Source organism: Nomascus leucogenys, chromosome 3 (assembly GCF_006542625.1).
Source record: "Nomascus leucogenys isolate Asia chromosome 3, Asia_NLE_v1, whole genome shotgun sequence".
Classification (NCBI taxonomy): Eukaryota; Metazoa; Chordata; class Mammalia; order Primates; family Hylobatidae; genus Nomascus; species Nomascus leucogenys.
Genome location: NC_044383.1, coordinates 137,222,156 through 137,241,216, shown reverse-complemented (window position 1 = coordinate 137,241,216; position 19,061 = coordinate 137,222,156). Strand labels below are relative to the sequence as shown.

Genomic DNA, 19,061 nt, shown 5'->3' with positions numbered 1-19,061 from the left:
TGTTCTTAGTAGCATCAAAAGTAGCACAACTTGTAAAAACATGTTCTTTAGCAACCTTCATCCAGTTTGTAGAAGCAGGCTCGCAAGTTAAGTCACTTATCTAACGTAAGTGGCTGAGTTGGGGATTCAAATCCACATCCTGACCACCACGCACATGCCCCTTCTACTTTGCATGAAGCCTAGATGTTTACCCTAAGGAAATAACAGGAGGAAAGCACAGAAACAAAGCCACTTCCTGCAGAATGGAAAGAAGCTGCCAATGTGTTCACTGGCAAATTTAAAACATGACCTTTATAGATCTGTATATATCTTTAACTGTATATATCTTTAGAATTACACATAAGAAATGGTAATTCCATAAGTGAAAGCAAAACATGAGTGTTTCAAGCTAACTGCAACTCAGTCAAAAGTCAAAGGTTTGTGAAATATGATTGCCAAAATGAGGCATTGTGAGTATTCTGTGAAGTATCTAATATTACAATATTTTCGAAAAGAAAAGAGCTGGGCGTGGTGGCCCACAACTGTAGTCCTAGCTACTCGGGGGGCTGAAGTGGGAGGGTCGCTTGAGCCCAGGACTTTGGGGTTACAGTGAGGTGTGATTGTGTCCCTCCAGCCTGGACAACAAGAGGAAGATCCTTTTTCAAAAAAAAAAAGAAAATGAAAAAGAAAAAGAAAGAAAAGAGCGCTCGTTTGGTTTGGCAGCACAGACACTAAAATGGAAACGATACAGAGATTAGCATGGCCCCTATGCAAAGATGAGACCGAAATTTGTAAAGTGTTCCATATTTTTATATACAGTGTGTGCTGTGAGCTATTGAAAGCTGAATGCATTAAGCATATTTTGAAACTTAAGTCATTCCTTGGTTAACAAGGAAATGTGTCAGAAATTTATCATATAGAAAACGGTGGAAGGGTGGGGCATTCCCTTTCATCCGGGAATTAGTCCTATAGAAATATTTGCACAAGCATAAATGAGTATGTATATTATACATAATTTTCATTTTATATATCAAAGTTATATTATATATGAAAGGATGTTCATTTCAGCATTACTTGTAATAGGAGACCATCAGAATCAACTTAAATGTCAATCAGTAAAGAGACAGGTTAAATAAATTAGAGTATATCCATGTCACTGAACGTGTAGCCATTAAGCAGTGAGCCAGGTCTATGTATACTGAACCGAAAGGTGCTTCTGATTTCCTGTTGAGTGAAAAAGACAAGTTACGCAACAGTATTATCTATATGCATATTTAAAAAAAAAAACAACAGAAAGGATATGTTTGTATGTGTATGTAAGAAAAATCTTAGAAGATGAGGGAATGAAGGAACTTTTTTTCTTATATGGTGGCATTTGCACAATGACAATATACCACTTTTATGCTTAAAAAAAGATATTTATTTAAAATTTTTTCAAGTTTGATTTCACTTGCTTATTTATTTACTTTTTTAAAGAGACCAGGTCTCACTCCGTCACCCAGGATGGAGTGCAGTGGTGCGATCGTTAGCTCACTGCAGCCTCAACCTCCTGGGCTCAAGCAATCCTCCCACTTCAGCCTCCCCCCAGTAGCTAGGACTACAGGCGCATGTCACCTCGCCGGCTTTTGCTTGCTTATTGTCTCCATCCCGTTTCTATTATTTAAATGCCTCACTGAGCAGTGTTAAGGGTTAATTTTAAAAGAAAGAGAGAGAAAATAAATTTTTAAAATATTATACAATGCCTTCTCCATGTTCAGATTTTTCCTACCTTTATCCTTTATCATATATTTCTCGTTTCTTCTTGCATACATGTTAAAAACTGCTGTACATTTTTTCCTAGGTCAAGGAGAGTTGTATATAAATAAATTCACCATTCTTAAGTTAATCACACACAAAAAATTTAAAACCTGAAGAGCTGTTCTTCAAGATCACCTAAAACAAACAGTCCCTTCCATGACACTGACAAGAACCAAATCCTGAAAGAATGTTACTTGCCAAGCATCACAGACCTTGTTAGGATTAAAAACCATGCCAGAGAAATTCCTTCTCTATCCCTACTTTCTTAAAAAAAGATAACATTTTGATGAGACCAGGGAATACAATCTTTCAAAACACTAAAACAACAGTGAATGTCTTCCTAAGTAAGTCCGACTCAGGTTCTGGGTGTGAGCCCTCCAGGCCACTCAAGCAGTGTAGGCAGTAATGACACTCCAGGTGTATTCTCAATTTCAAATTCACTATAACTGCTTATTGAACAATTTATTCTAGGAATTTTAGGAAATAGAAATGAAGTAAGTTTTAATGAAGAACACTTTAAAAGCCATTGTTCTACGCTAAGTTAAGAACTAGACACTACCGCCGGGAGCGGTGGCTCACGCCTGTAATCCCAGAACTTTGGGAGGCCGAGGCGGGTGGATCACAAGGTCAGGAGATCAAGACCATCCTGGCTAACATGGTGAAACCTGTCTCTACTAAAAATACAAAAAATTAGCCGGGCATGGTGGCGGGCGCCTGTAGTCCCAGCTACTCGGGAGGCTGAAGCAGGAGAATGGCATGAACCTGGGAGGCAGAGCTTGCAGTGAGCGGAGATCACGCCACTGCACTCCAGCCTGGGTGACAGAGCAAGACTCTGTCTCAAAAAAAAAAAAAAAAAAAAAAAAACAACTAGACACTACCGTTTATTAATTGCAGTACCAATAACATCATCGCAGAAAGAAAGTGATCTCCAATACAACAGTAGTCAAAGAACAGAACCTCCCAGAAACTGGCCTCCAACTGGATTTACAATGCTATGATTCTTCTTTGATAAAAACATATGACACAGCCAGGTGCGGTGGCTCAAGCCTGTAATCCCAGCCCTTTGGTAGGCCAAGGAGGGAGGATCACCTGAGGTAAGGTGTTCGAGACCAGCCTGGCCAACATGGCAAAACCCTGTCTCTACTAAAGATAGGAAAATTAGCTGGGCATGGTGGTGGGCGCCTGCAATCCCAGCTACTTGGGAGGCTAAGGCAGGATAATCGCTTGAACCCAGGAGGCGAAGGCTGCAGTGAGCCGAGATCGCACCACTTTACTCCAGCCTGGATGACAGAGTGAGACTCCGTCTCAAAAAACAAAACAAAACAAACAAACAAAAAAACAAACAAAAAAAACACAACATCTGAATTCCCCTTCATTGTAAATCCATCCCCGTTAACACGTTATAGACCTCAAAGAAAGTTAATACAAAATTAATCCATAAACTTTTTACATACTACCTTAAGTGATACATTTTCATCATTGTAGATTTTAAATAAAATATAAAAGAAGATAAATTCTATTATTTCCCTTCCACAATAGTAAGACGAAAGAGATCTTTCTTGCTAGAAAAAAATAAACAGACAGACACACACACATACACACACACACACCTATTAGCTATTCCCTAAGGATCTGAAAAGGGAAGATGTAACATGTCTTACGTATTTCAATGATTAATGCTGTATTTAACATTAGGAAAAACATCAGCACCAGAAGAACCAATACAGTTGAAGAGTAAATCCTTACAAAATCCACATATTACTCTGAAAATTTGTTCCTGCTTATATTCTTATTCACATTGAAAATGTCTTTTACATTTGTTGAAGAACAAAAGAAAAAAGCTAAATAAAAAATGGGATTTATATTCCTGTTAAAATAAAATATTACCAAAGAAAATACTAAATAGGAGGCAAGAGTCTACTTGCAGGTTTAAACCTGATCATTTTGTAAGCCCTAATAGTTAATTCATTCAATAAATATCTATTAAACATCTATCATTTACCAAGCACCAAATTTTGAGGTAAAGGAATTTAGCATGTATTGTTTCAAATTATTTCAGTTCTACAAAGTTCTCCTATTGGAAACATCTAGATTTTTAGAAACAATATGCCTTTCCATCCATTTGGCATTTAAAAAACACTTCTTAAAGAGGGGTAGAGACAGAAACCAGGATTTTTGTCTATAGGTGTGGTTATCATACGAGTACTCCACTCCCCCAAAAGATAAAATCCAGGCTGTCTTTTAAATCAAGAGCACACATATTGCTTACTAAAGCATCCCAGTCTACATGACATTCATAACTGACAAAAGTATCTTGCAACCTCATTAATTAATAGCCATTTTCAGACATTTGCTCAATATCTCCATCTGCTACGGTGGACATCTGGAGCCCCAGTGTGTAGAAACCCACCTTTAAACAGCTGCAGAAGTAATTACACCTAGGAAAGGATGGATTCCTATTCATTTTCTTCGGTATCTTCAAGATTGCACAGGTTGTTGTATTTGTTTTTAAGTTTGTTTGTTTTCTTGTTAACTAAATGACCAAGAGCAAGATTTGACTTAAATTGTTTCAATTGATTATGTGACGGTGGAGATGCATACACAAAGAATTCCACCTCAAACTGCCAAGAAAAACTCAATCCTTCCATACCATTCCATCAAAGATAGACTTAAAGGACAAGTCCCCTTGTATTCTTACTACTAAATAGATAAATCAAGAAAAAGGGACAGAGGCATCAATGGGCGATCTAAAGCATTCATAAAAGCATACGATCTTGATAAAGCACAATCAGTGACTTGCTAGGGGGAAAGGCAAATAAATAAATAAGAAATACATAAGTTTCTTCAAGTCTTGGATCCCCTGGTGTTTTGTGCTCCCGGAGCCACTCCCAGCTGCGCTGGCTTCTCTTTGTGCGGGGCTCAGGGAGGCTCTGTCCACTGGGAGATTGCTCTGCAGTGACTGAAAGGCTGGTCGGCACTGGAGGAACCAAATCCCTTCAACGGCCAGACCGCTGACTAAGCAAAGTTACTCTAATTAGCCATCCTTTCTCAATTCCATTACAGCCCTAGGCAAAAACTATAGACATGTTTTGAAGGGTAGAGCAAATGTCTGATGCAACCGAATGTACTGGCAGCTATGAAAATGTCTTAATCACTTTCAAACATGAAGCAAATTCCTGGAGGAAGGAATCTAAATTTGCCACTCATTCCTGGCTCTATTAGCAAGCACTTGCAATCAGTGACTATAACCACCAGGACACCTTGCTATTAAAATGAACTTTTATGTAATTTTAGCTTTGCTACATTTAAATTTTATTCAAGATTTTTTTTAAAGGGTGTTCAGGAACATGGAAAGATTTTTTACTTAAGTACAAGATTTTTTGTTCTACACTGAAAATTGCATTTCAAGGTCTCTTTAGGCTCAAAACTACACCAAAAGTATGTTTACACACCAAATTCCAACCTGATCAATGTGTTAACCAACAACTGTTAGACCAAGGCAAACAAATGCTTAATGGTGACATCTATTAATAATTATGTTCAGTCTAATTTTTATTTACCAGCGATTTTCTTTCTGCAAAGATAAATGCTAACCAATTAAATGGAACCAGTCTGGATGTCCAGATGATAAGAACAATTTTCCAGATCAACGAGGTATTCTATTGATTTAATCAGCATAAAACCATTCAACAAAAATAAGCATAAAAACAGCCTTTCTGCAATCCCACACTGGAGTGGAAAATACAAAGGCACCACTTGGCGGCTAAGTCATACATTTGATGGAAGGAAAATGATACGCAGGTGGTCCTGCTGACAACAGATGGTAGGAAAATAATCCCAAAAAACCTTACTCCCTCCAGTGATCATGCCATCGTAGAAGATTTCTCATTTTTAACATCCAAATTCCTAAATCAATGTAAAATGTATTAAAGTATTCTGATAAAAAAAAAAAGACTGTCAATGATTCATCCAAATGTCTTCTATAACAAAATACGAACACGAGAAAGGTGACTTCTGCTATCATGGAATTTCTGAGTGAAGGTCTCAGTCACGCTGTTTTGTTGACCACCTTCTTGGAGGGTAGATTTGTTTTCCATAATCCATTCTTTTACAGATTTTTTTTTCCCTTTTCTAGATGGAAAATGTACAATTTTAGGGCATCTGTTACTCTGAGGGCTCAACATCCCGAAAGCAAATAGCACTGGAAACCTCAGCCTTTTAAACTCCAGGGACACCTCCAAGCCCCAGCCTCTCTCGAATGCAAACCTCTCGCCTTTCAAAAGTGTTTTCCAGACACAGAAAGCAAGAGCTGGGAAGAAAGATGGTTTAGATCCCCTTGTTGGGGAACAGAAACAGTGGTTGGGGAGTACAACCAGTGTCACCACTTTATCACATATGGGTCAAACACGTTTGTGAGAACAATTATAATTAAAAAAAATTTTTTTTGAGACAGGGTCTTGCTCTGTCACCCAGGCTGGAGTGCAGTGGCGCGATCACAGCTCATTGCAGCCTCGACCTCCCAGGCTCAATCGATCCTCCCACCTCAGCCTCCCAAGTAGCTGGGACTTCAGGAATGTGCCATCAGGCCTGGTTAATTTTTATATTTTTTGTAGAGGTGGGGTTTCACCCATGTTGCCGAGGCTGGTCTCCAACTCCTCAGCTCAAGTGATCCATCTGCCTCGGCCTCCCAAAGTGCTGGGATTACAGGAATGAGTTACCTAGCCCAGTGACGATTAGAAATTCTTACCTCCATTTTTACACTATTGTTTCTATCACCTTGAGTTTTTCTCAAAAATGCCTTTGAAGTTAGAAACTGCCTATAAAATTGTGAAATGCCCCCGACTCACAAACACTCCTTTTTTCTAAGAACATATAAAAGTGATAATGGTTGTGTTAAATAGGAATTTCTATTTTTTGTTATATTTTTAAATCTTTCTATAATTTCTAATTTCCATACTTACAAGGCTTAAAGACCCCTACCTTATCAAGGACAGAACTTTTTTGCATAATTTAATTCATGACTTTCTTCAGGAAAACATTCCCAACAAAATGTTTCTGATACACTTTAACGAAGTCATGATCTATAATTTTAAACCACTTCCCTACTACCCAACCCCCCCACCTCCTCCACCATCACCACACCCCCAGGTAATCTTCAAGAACTGAAGGTAGGCCTGGTGCAGTGGCTTACGCCTGTAGTCCCTGCACTTTGGAAGACCGAGGCAGGTGGATTGCTTGAGCCCAGGAGTTCCAGACCAGCATGGACAACATGGTGGAACCCATCTCTACAAGAAAAATACAAAAATTAGCAGGGCATAGTGGCATGCCCCTGCCCCTGTAGTCCCAGCTACTTGGGAGGCTATGGTGACAGGATTGCCTAAGCCCAGGAGGCAGAGGTTGCAGTGAGCCAAGATTGTGCCACTGCCCTCCAGCCTGGGCAAAAGAGCAAGATCCTGTCTCAAAAAAAAAAAGAACTGAGGGAAACCATTTTGACCTCATTCTTTTTTTTTTTTTTTTAGACGGAGTCTTGGAGTCTTGCTCTGTCACCCAGGCTGGAGGGCAGTGGCGCAATCTCGGCTCACTGCAACCTCCACCTCCTGGGTTCATGCGATTCTCCTGCCTCAGCCTCCCGAGTAGCTGGGATTACAGGCACACACCACCATACCCAGCTAATTTTCATATTTTTAGTGGAGATGCAGTTTCACCATGTTGGTCAGGCTGGTCTTAAACTCCTGACCTCATGATCCACCCGCCTCGGCCTCCCAAAGTGCTGGGATTACAGGCGTGAGCCACCGCGCCCAGCCGGCCTCATTCTTTTAACTAGTCTAACAGTAACCACCTTGCCATTCTTTTTCTACTAAATATGTCTACCAAAAGAGTCTTTGAATTGGCCTGCTGGAGGTCTCTTTCCTTAAGTTTGACATAAAAGTTGGAAATATGTTCAATAACTTCATTGTTGGAAAGATGTTTAACTTTTAGGGGAAAACAAAGGGAGAGATGAGGGTAAAAGGAAAAAGCTCACCTATACGGAAGAATGCCAGATGGAGAAATATAGAAAAGAATAACAGATGAGAAAGTCACCATTTCACAATGATTTAGGCGAGAGTCATCACTGGATGCGAATACACTGGCAATGGAATCACCGGTATCAAACTACCATAGTACCCCACAGGGAAACTCAGCCCTTATTAGCATCTAACAGTCAAACTCAGCATCACCGATAACAGGAGGGACAGGCATTGTCTGTGATTGCTGGTGTGATACAACAGTAAAGAGTCACTATCACCGCACCATCTCCACAGCATCACCTAAGTGGTATTCTTGCTAAGAATGTCCAGCCTGGGCCGGGCGCGGTGGCTCACGCCTGTAATCTCAGCACTTTGGGAGGCCGAGGCAGGCAGATCACAACGTCAGGAGATCGAGACCATCCTGGCTAACACGGTGAAACCTGTCTCTACTAAAAATACAAAAACAAAATTAGCCGGGTGTGGTGGCGGGCGCCTGTAGTCCCAGCTACTCGGGAGGCTGAGGCAGAAGAATGGCGTGAACCTGGAAGGCAGAGCTTGCTGTGAGTTGAGATTGAGCCACTGCACTCCAGCCTGGCCGACAGAGCGAGACTCTGTCTCAAAAATAAAAGAATGTCCAGCCTGAATCTAATCATAGATAAATCTGACTAATCCACTACATAAGACAACTGGCCTGGGCTCTTCATAAAAATAAATCTCATGGGCTGGGTGCGGTGCCTTACACCTGTAATCCCAGCACTTTGGGAGGCCAAGGCGGGTGGATCACTTGAGGCCAGGAGTTTGAGACCAGCCTGGCATGGTAAAACCCTGTCTCTACTAAAAATACAAAAATGAACAGGGCATGGTGGCAAATGCCTGTAATCCCAGCTACTGGGGAGGCTGAGGCAGGAGCATCACTCGAACCCAGGAGGCAGAGGTTGCAGTGAGCCGAGATCATACCACTGCACTCCAGCCTGGGTGACAGAGTGAGACTCCATATCCATCTATCTATCTATCTATCTATCTATCTATCTATCTATCTATCTATCTATCATCTATCATCTCATGAAAAACAGGAAGGCAAAGGGAGTATGAAAAACAGAAAGGCAAAGGGAGTATTCTAGTTTAAGAAACTAGAAAAGAAACATGACCAAATGCAATTTGGTTATATGCCGGACCCCATTTTCTTTTTTTTTTTTTTTTTTTTTTGAAACAGGGTCTCACTCTGTTGCAGTGATGCAATCATAGCTCACTGCAGCTTCAAATTCCTTGGCTCAAGGGATCCTTCCGCCTGGGCCTCCTAAGTAGCTAGGACTACAGGCATGCGCCACCACACTGGGCTAATTTTTTGTATTTTTTTTTTTGTAGAGATGAAGTCTCATTACGTTGCCCAGGCTAGTCTTGGATTCCTCACCTCAAGTGATGATCCCACCTCAGCCTCCCACAGTGCAGGGATTACAGCATGAGCCACCATGCCTGGCCAGGACCCAATTTTTAAAGCAGGTATAAAATACATTTAAGGTTAACAGAGGAAGTTTGAATACAAACTCTATCTTAGATGATACCATTAAATTAATGTTGAGCTGGGTGCAGTGGCTCACGCCTGTAATCTCAGCACTTTGGGAGGCCGAGGTGGGTGGATCATTTGCAGTCAGGAGTTCGAGACCAACCTGGCCAACATGGTAAAACCCCGTCTCTACAAAAAATACAAAAATTAGCTGGACATGGTGGCACAGACCTGTAGTCCCAGCTACTCCGGAGGCTGAGGTGGGAGGATCACATGAGACTGGGAGGCAGAGGCTGCAGTGAGCTGAGATCATTCCATTTTACTGTAGCCTGGGTGACAGAATGAGAATAACTCAAAAAAAAAAAAAAAGTTTCTTAGTTGTGTTAATGGCACTGGGGGTAAGCAGAAGAATGTAGGAATATATTCCCAGGAGATGATGCTGAACTATCTGGGAGTGAAGTGTCTGATATCTAAAACTTACTCTAAAGGAGTTCAGCAGCAAGAAAAAGGATGCAAACAGGAGAAAGAAAGCAAAGATGGCAAAACGATACTGACCTGTAACTCTAACAGAAGAAACTGCTTCTGCATATTTGGTGGGAAACATACTTAACCAACCACCAGCAAACCTCCTCACCATCACCCCTCTCTACCATGGAGACATTTTATTATTTTAGCAACTAACTCCCCAAACTAGAAGCAGTAACTCTTTATCTAAATACTAAATCAGAACTCTTAAGAACTGTTATTCAGAAGCCAGAGAAGTCTGCTTCGATTGCTAAGAGTGCATAATGCTCACTTGGATTCATCATGATGTCTGCCGTATACACATTCATTTCAGAAGTCATTTTTAATTTTTAGCTTTAGTTTGGCATATGAGACTACCAGATATTTCATTCACTAAAAACAAAAGGGATCCACACAATTAGTTATCAGGGAAATGCACATCAAAACCACAATGAGATGCCACTTCACACTCACTAGGATGTCTCTAACCAAAAGGGTAGATAACAAGTGTTATCAAGGATATAGAGAAATTGGAACCCTCAAACACTGCAGGTTAGAATTTAAAATGGTGCAGCTGCTTTGGAAAAGTCTGCCAGTTCCTCAAGAGGTTAAACAAAGGGTTAATATATAGCAATTTCATTTCTAGATAAATACCCAAGAGAAATGAAAACATTTATGTTCAGGCAAAGAATTGTACGTTAGTGTTCACAGCAATATTATTCATGACAGCCAAAAGGTGGAAGCAACCCCAATGCCAATGTCTATCAACCGCTGCATAGATAAATAAAATGTAGGATATATCCATACAACGGAATATTATACAGCAGTTTAAAAAACCAGCTGGGCTCAGAGGCTCACGCTTGTAATCCCAGCACTTTGGGAGGCCGAGGCGGGCAGATCACCTGAGGTTGGGAGTTCGAGACCAGCCTGACCAAAATGGAAATTCCATCTCTACTAAAAATACAAAAAATTAGTCCGGCGTGGTGGTGCATGCCTGTAGTCCCAGCTACTCGGGAGGCTGAGGCAGGAGAATCACTTGAACCTAGGAGGCGGAGGATGCAGTGAGCCAAGATGGCGCCACTGCACTCCAGCCTGGGCAACAGGAGCGAGACTATCTCCAACAACACAACAATAAAACAGGAAGTACTGATGTACACTATAACATGGATGAATCTTGCAAACACTACAATAAATGAAAGCCAGACACCAAAGGCCACATATTGTATGATTCCATTGATATAAAATGTCCAGAATAGGCAAATCCATAGAGAGACAGAAAGTGGCTCTGTGGTTCCTGGGAATGAGGGGAGTGGGAAATGGAGAGTGACGGCTAATGGGTATGGGGTTTCTTTGGGGAGTGAAAATGTTCAAAGATCATGACAGTTATGCAACTCTGTAAACATGCTAAAAACCACCGAGTTGTACCCTTTAAATGGTGAATTGTACAGTATGTGAATTATTATCTTAACAAAGGTATCTGAAAAACCTGGAAGAATTAATACTTTTCCAGCAATTGAGACTAGGAAAATATCTCAGAGGAAGAGTGCTCGGAGGCAAAGTGATCCACAGATATCTTCCTGGGGTAAATGTATCTGCTCCAGAGTATTCATTTCCTATTAATCATAAACAAGAACTACAATGCCTCTTGAGTTGAGCAACAGTGAAGTGTCATGGCAAATCAGATTCAAGTGCTGTTGATTCCTAAAGGAAATAAAATACATTCTTTAATTATGAAATCCTCCCCAGATGTCTTGGCAAGTTCTATGACAGAAAGAAGTTCCTTTTCCACTAAATTTGGAGAAGACAAACAGGATGACAAACAAGTCTAAAATGCTATTGAGAAAAATTCTGCACTGAATAATAAAAATTTTAGAAAAAAATATAAAATTGAAATACACACAAAAAAACTGAAAATGCTGCTGACATTTTGGGATTATCATCCATCCTTTAACGAGACCGTTACGAATGGGCTACAGCTGTCTTCAAAAAGACCTGTCTCAAAATTTTAAAAAAGCCACTTGTACTGTCTATATTCAACTGTCCACAGAAAACTTTTGTGAGAAAGATTTCACCTAAGACTGAACATCTTTCATCTTGACCGTGAGATTTAATCATTAGATATTAAATGTTTTCCACATCTGGTTTAAGCCCAATTTTCAATTTTCCCTCTGTAATATTAAAGTAAGGGTTTAGATGTTGATTAAAAAAAAAAAAAAAACAGTCTGGGCATGGTGGTTCATGCCTCTAATCCCAGAAATTTGGGAAGCCAAGGCGGGTTGATCACTTGAGGACATCAGTCCCAGATCAGCCTGGCCATCATGGTGAAACCCCGTCTCTACAAAAAATACAAAAATTAGCTGGGCATGGTGGCACGTGCCTGTAGTCCCAGCTAACTCAGGAGGCTGAGGCAGAAGAATCACTTGAACCCAGGAGGTGGAGGTTGCAGTGAACTGAGATCATGCTGCTGCACTCCAGTGTGGGTGACACAGTGAGAATCTGTCTCACAGAATTAAAAAAAACTCAAACAAACAAAAAACCACAAGTCTTTTCCAAAATGGAAACGTTACATAGAATTGGAAGTTTCCATATAATATGGGTATTTGGTTAGAAGTCTTATCTTCCCTTGTAAGCAAAAAGAACAGATTCATGCTAAATCTAGTTTTATATAGCTGCCAAGTGTTATTTTTGCCTTAAATACATATATTTGAGAACACATAGTCACACTATTTTTTTGTTTGTTTTGAGACGGAGTTTCACCCTTGTTGCCCAGGCTGGAGTGCAATGGCGCGATCTCAGCTCACCACAACCTCTGCCTCCTGGGTTCAAGCAATTCTCCTGCCTCAGCCTCCCAAGTAGCTGGGACTACAGGCATGCACCACCACGCCTGGCTAATTTTATATTTCTAGTAGAAATACAAAAATACATCTCCATGTTGGTCAGGCTGGTCTTGAACTCCTGACCTCAGGTGATCCGCCTGCCTTGGCTTCCCAAAGTGCTGGGATTACAGGCACGAGCCACCCCACCCAGCAGTCACACTGTTTTAATAATGGTTACTTGTGGGTCCCATGAGGGTTCCTAGATCCAGCTTAGAAGGAAAAGATAAAATAGGAGTTGGGGATGGAGGGGTATGGCATCTGTCAGGCAGGAAGGTGACACTCAAGGAGCATGCATAGGAGTCACAGCAACTGAAGAGGGCAAAAGGACGATGACCATTCAGCTCACTCTATCAGCAAATGCCGAGAGAGACAGGTTTGGGTGCCTGAGGAACGATGTCTGTCTCCCGGCAATGGAAAAATCCGGTGAAGAAACCACATCCACCTTCCATGGAACCTTTCGCACTGTAACTTCCTGCCATCATCCCTGCTATTTTTTGCCTATGAAAAGCCTTCATTAACCATAGTGATACATAGCGATGGTGTCTTTTTATGGCTACGTTCTAGAAATGTAATAGGTCCTGAAAACAGGGATCAGAAATGGTAAATAATAACTATAGACACAAAATCTTGTCGTTTGTTCTGTACATCTATGACTGTCTTTGAAAAAATTGTCAGAGGAAATGGATTGGTGCTCTGAAAACCACCCAATAGCCCTACTGCACACCCCACCCTCTCTCTGTTGGCCAGAGTTTGGCATTCTGTGGACTTTGTGATGTGTCTACTGATGGCTTTGACAACTGTCTCTCAAACAGCTGAAAACTGCAAGAGTCTTTTAAGGTCCAAAATCTACATGTCTGACTTTAATGCAGCAATGCCTGACATTAAAATGTGACTATGACAATTAAGTACAATAGTCCAAATAGATGCTCACTGGTGCAAACAACAGTATGGTGTTATTTCTATTAATATGGCATAAGAGTCTATTCAAAATGCTCTATATTAACCACCCTCTCACAGTTGAGATTACAGTGAATATAAAATCAATCAAACTCCCAGCTAATTTTTAACCTTCTCCCCTACTTATAAGCTATACTCTCCCTCATCCTCAATTCCTTCCCCTGTTGATCTATCTGCTGGTTTTTTACAAAATCTCAAGAAAGAGAAACGAAAGTTTTGAAAAGATGAAACGATCTAAAACCCTATCATTCCAACACCTTGTGATTTTGTGATTTTCACGTTCTCCTTTCTTTTTTTTTTTTTTTTTTTTTTTGAGGCGGAGTCTCGCTCTGTCCGCCAGACTGGTGCAGTGGCGCGATCTCGGCTCACTGCAGGCTCCGCCTCCGGGGTTTATGCCATTCTCCTGCCTCAGCCTCCTGAGTATCTCCTTTCAACCTTTAGCCACATACATGCGTTTTTTCAAATTCCACAATTACTATTGTGGAATACAGTTCTGCGTATTTTCCCATTTCATGGCCATAAACATTTCTCCAAGTAGCTAAAATTTCTCCTGTGCCCCTGAATGACAATGATCAGGTATATGTACAATACATGATTCACGTGAACTGATCTTTCAACATCTTCAACAAGGCTATGGCAAACATTTGTAACAAACATTTTATGGAATACAGTTTTCCTTCCCCTGTGTTATTTATTTGTTGAATTTCCAGAATTAGCAGCACTGGAGCAAAGGATATGAACATTTATATGGTGAGACATGTTGCCAAATTGCTTTATAATTTGACCTTCTAAAATGCACAGGAATTGATGCATTTCATCAGGGTGTTTTTCTTCTATTCTACCTAGACTCCTCCCTCCTCCCTCCCCTGTCCTTCCACAGATCCAGTGCCTTCCTCCTTACGCCGTCTTCAAGTCTGACTGCTCCGCTGCACTGAGAGCTAACACTGTCTTTCCTCTTTATACTAAAATGCTGGCACCATATCTAAGTTTGAAAAATATTTGAATAGGAGTAGTGAAAGAAATAAGCAATGACAGAACATAATTAATATTATTAAAGATCAAAAAATTTAAAAAAAGAGAAAGAAGAGAAAAATATGTGATCCAGCATCAGCTATCTATCCTAACTTTTAACTTTTTTAATCATTTGTCACTTTGAGATGTCTGTCTTCACTTCTCATGCAAGTTGATAAAGAATTAACCCTGGCAAGGCCAAGGAGAGTTTTACAGCAGACAGCTCTGACCAGGATGATCAATTACATTTATTCCAGATACTTTTGATCAGCCCACATTTAGACAGAGCTCCTGAATTACTCAATTTTGTCAAATCACTTTAGTGAAATGCAGAATCACCATCAGTCCAGTCCCCCAAATCCTGGAGTCCAGGAACCTGAAAATAACAACAAAAAGACCAACTAAAGGAAGAACGAAAAGAATATTACATAAATGTGATTGTTGGGCTCATCCTTAGTGAAGCCACACTGACTCCTAACGATCACCAATTTCTTTTCTCACACAGTTGTTGAGTAATCCACCGTAGCCCAGGAAGTATATTATAATCATCATTAACTGTGGTTCCTCTGGTGAGAGACTGATGAGGGATGGATGCGAAAGGACAAAGAGCAGCTTTTATATACCTTTGCATGTACTGTTAGATTTTTAACAAGCATTATTATTCTTGAATTTTAAAATATTGAATTTAAACTAAGTGGTCCTTTTTCCCTAGAGGTATAATACTGTATATTTATTTTCTTCTAGTATATTTTTTCAAGTTGATTTTCTTCTGTTATGTTTTAAATCTACTGGATTGAAGTCAGTTTAGCTAATTGATTTCCTGGGTCACTATATCCCTACAGTGACTATTTAAAGTTCAAATAGCAATAGCAGTTCCCTTCTTACATTTTGATTTTTGGACAATTTTTAGAATGGGCTAGCTGAATTCCTGCAAAGGAAAAGTTTTAAGCAGTCATATGAACATAAGTCAGACCAGTTAACGAATATCTGCTTCCAGTTGTTCAATAACACTTTTCAACTAAGAATGCTTTGATTACTAAAACCCACTGACCTGTACACTTTAAAGGGGTAAACTATATGGTATGTGAGTTACAGTATCTCAGCAAAGCTATCGCAAAAAAAAAAAAAAAAAAAGAGGCTTGATTGACATGTATAAATTTAACTTTGTCCCTAAGAAATAAACTTTTTTTTTTTTTTTTTTGAGACGGAGTCTTGCTCTGTTGCCCAGGCTGGAGTGCAATGGCCTGATCTCGGCAAACTGCAACCTCCACCTCCTGGGTTCAAGCAATTCTCCCGTCTCAGCCTCTCGAGTAGCTGGGATTATAGGCACCCACCATCATGCCTGGCTAATTTTTTGTATTTTTGTCGAGAAAGGGTTTCACCAGTTGGTCTGGCTGCTCTTGAGGGGTTTCACCAGTTGGCCAGGCTGGTCTTGAACTCCTGACCTCAGGTGATCTTGATCTGCCCACCTTGGCCTCCCAAAGTGCTGGGATTACAAGCGAGAGCCACTGCGCCAGGCCAACATAAACTTTTAGACAAAAATTATTTTCCCACAGATTTAAGCTTTCAACAAAATCATCCTATGCAAATGAATGAGATGTTGGAAGCTAAATTAATTTATTTTTGTCAAAAATATTGCAGATATATTACCTAAAAATATACCTCTAATATGAATTTGTACATCATACTATTTATCTTTAATTCTTTTTTTTTTTTGAGATGAAGTCTCACTCTGTCGCCCAGGCTGGAGTTCAGTGATACGATCTTGGTTCACCGCAACCTCTGCCTCCCAGGTTCAAGCGATTCTCCTGCCTCAGCCTCCTGAGTAGCTGGGATTACAGGTGCCTGCCACCACACCCAGGTAATTTTTGTATTTTTAGTAGAGACGGGGTTTCTCCATGTTGGTCAAGCTGGTCTCAAACTCCTGACCTCAGGTGATCCACCCACTTCGGCCTCCCAAAGTGCTGGGATTACAGGTGTGAGCCATTATGCCCGACCTTTTTTTTTTTTTTTTTTTTAAGAGATGGGGTCTTGGCCAGGTCTATCTTATTCTTTTATGATGTTAGTGGCACTTTGAGCAAAACTAATAATTTGCTTTAAACATACTAGTTTTAGAGCCAGCAGGCTTTGGCCTCTTGTCATCAAGGAATGTCAGCAGTTCATTCACGTCTCCTTCCCAAGGCCGCACCCTGCTCCACTTTCATCTTGGCATGCTTGGATATTGAGCCCCAGCCAAGGGGATGTTCTCCATTCTCTTCCTTTCTTTTATTCAATCCCTTCTGCATACCATTAGCTTTCCTCATGAAACAGTGTCCCCTCCACCTGCCCCAAGCTGGAGAGTGCATTGACAGGGATGAGAACAGACAGTGTAGATCTGAGCTGGGTGGGCTCAGCTTAAAGGGGCAAGACAATGAAGTAGAGGCATCCTAGGTGGAGAGATGCAGAGGTTTGGGATTCATCAGCACATAGATGTAACGGAAGCCAAGAACATGGGTAAGATCTCTCAAGAGCTAGGTGCATTGGCTCACGCCTGTAATCCCAGCACTTTGGGAGGCTGAGTCAGGAGGATCACCTGAGGTCAGGAGTTCGAGACTAGCCTGGCCAACATGGTGAAACCCTATCTCTACTAAAAACACAAAAATTAGCCAGGCGTGGGTGCGGATGCCTGTAATCACAGTTACTCAGGAGGCTGAGACAGGAAAATCGCTTGAACCCAGGAGGTGGAAGTTGCAGTGAGCAGAGATCGCGCCATTGCACTCCAGCCTGGGTGACAGAGTGAAACTCCATCTCAAAAAAATAAAAATAAAAAAGAAAAGAAAATCTCTCAAGAGAGTATAGTAGGTAAAAATGAAGAATGTGAACTGAAGAAGGAATTTATTATTATCTGTTGAATGGATGTTTCAACAACCAGTTTTGCATGGATACAGAGTTAGAGAAAGAGTTCTGAGTTAGAGGAAAAGCAAAGCTTTCAGGAAGTTAAGTGGTAATTCTCCTGCCACTAAGTTACCTAGGCTGTCACAGAATCATATTTAGAGTCAAAGAGAAAAATTAAGGCCTGGAAGTGGTGACTTATGCCTGTAACCCCAGCATTTTGGGAGGCCAAGGCAGGGGGATTGCTTGAGCCCAAGAGTTGGAGGCCAGCCTGGCAACATAGCAAGACCCTATCTCTAAAAAAATGTATAAATTAGCCAGGCATGGTGGTACATGCCCATAGTCCCAGCTACTCAGAAGGCTGAGGTGGGAGGATTGCTTGAGCTCAGGAGACTGAGGCTACAGTAAGCTAGGATTGCACCACTGCACTCCAGCCTGGGCAAGAGTGACACCCATCTATAAAAAACAAAATAACCCCCCAAAGGGAAAGAAATCTAAAGGTTAACTTAACTTCAGCTAATCAACTACCTTTTATATGCAAGCAAAGAAAATGTGCTTGAACTCTGGAGTATAAGGGAATTGAGACCCAGAAAACCTTAGATTTTAAGTTGTAGAATGTCTCTCTTAGCTTTGAAAAAACAACAGCAGGAGGCACCGAGCGGGCCTGTGAGATGGTGTTCACTGGTGAAACAGTCCTGACTGAGGAAGGCTTCAGCAAGATGCTCCCTGTACTAAGTCTATTATTTTGTGATAAAAATTACAAAAGGCTTTAGGAATTTTCTTCTTTTTGGGGGTGGGGAGGGAAGAAGAAAAACAAAGATCTTCTAAACTTTAGTTAGTTCATGCCAGATATTCACTTGCTAAAAATGAAAATGCCAACAAATGAAGTTTTGAACTTGAAGTTTTTGAACTTCAAGTGTTTGAACTTGAAGTTGAAGTCAGTTAGCCATGTTTCTGATGCAGACAGAATTCCCAAAATAAAAGCCAACCTGATAATGGGATAAATTTAGAGCCAAAGGACAATTATATATAAATATGATCAAGAGTCTGTAGTCTGCATTTCTTAGAGCACACCCAAGGTGTGGGAAAGTTGACTGCATTATGTAGACATTTATCTGAGGCCATGCCACCGCACTACATGAAAATGTACTTAAAATAAACAAAGGCAATGAGCAGAGCTTTTATTTATTACTATATGCATTGACTGAACAGAAGAAGAACGTGTAGCAGACCAGCAAGAAAACATCTAAAAACCATTGTTTTGGGCCGGGCGCAGTGGCTCACACCTGTTATCCCAGCACTTTGGGAGGCCGAGGCGGGTGGATCACCTGAGGTCGCAAGTTCGAGACCAGTGTGACCAACATGGAGAAACCCCATCTCTACTAAAAATACAAATAATTAGCCGGGCGTGGTGGTGCATGCCTGTAATCCCAGCTACTCGGGAGGCTGAGGAAGGAGAATCGCTTGAACCGGGGAGGCAGAGGTTGCAGTGAGCCGAGATCATGCCATTGCACTCCAGCCTGGGGAACAAGAGTGAAACTCCATCTCATAAAT

General features: G+C 40.9%; 1 protein-coding gene and 1 non-coding gene across 4 annotated transcripts in view; one reads left to right on the top strand and one right to left on the bottom strand.

The window, feature by feature from the left end:
• AKAP12 (A-kinase anchoring protein 12) overlaps positions 1 to 19,061 on the bottom strand; it is a 119,199-nt gene that overhangs the window by 78,188 nt on the left and 21,950 nt on the right. The window lies entirely within an intron of this gene.
• LOC115834526 lies at positions 683 to 790 on the top strand. Its single transcript, XR_004029473.1, has one exon. It is a non-coding gene; the product is annotated as a U6 spliceosomal RNA (small nuclear RNA).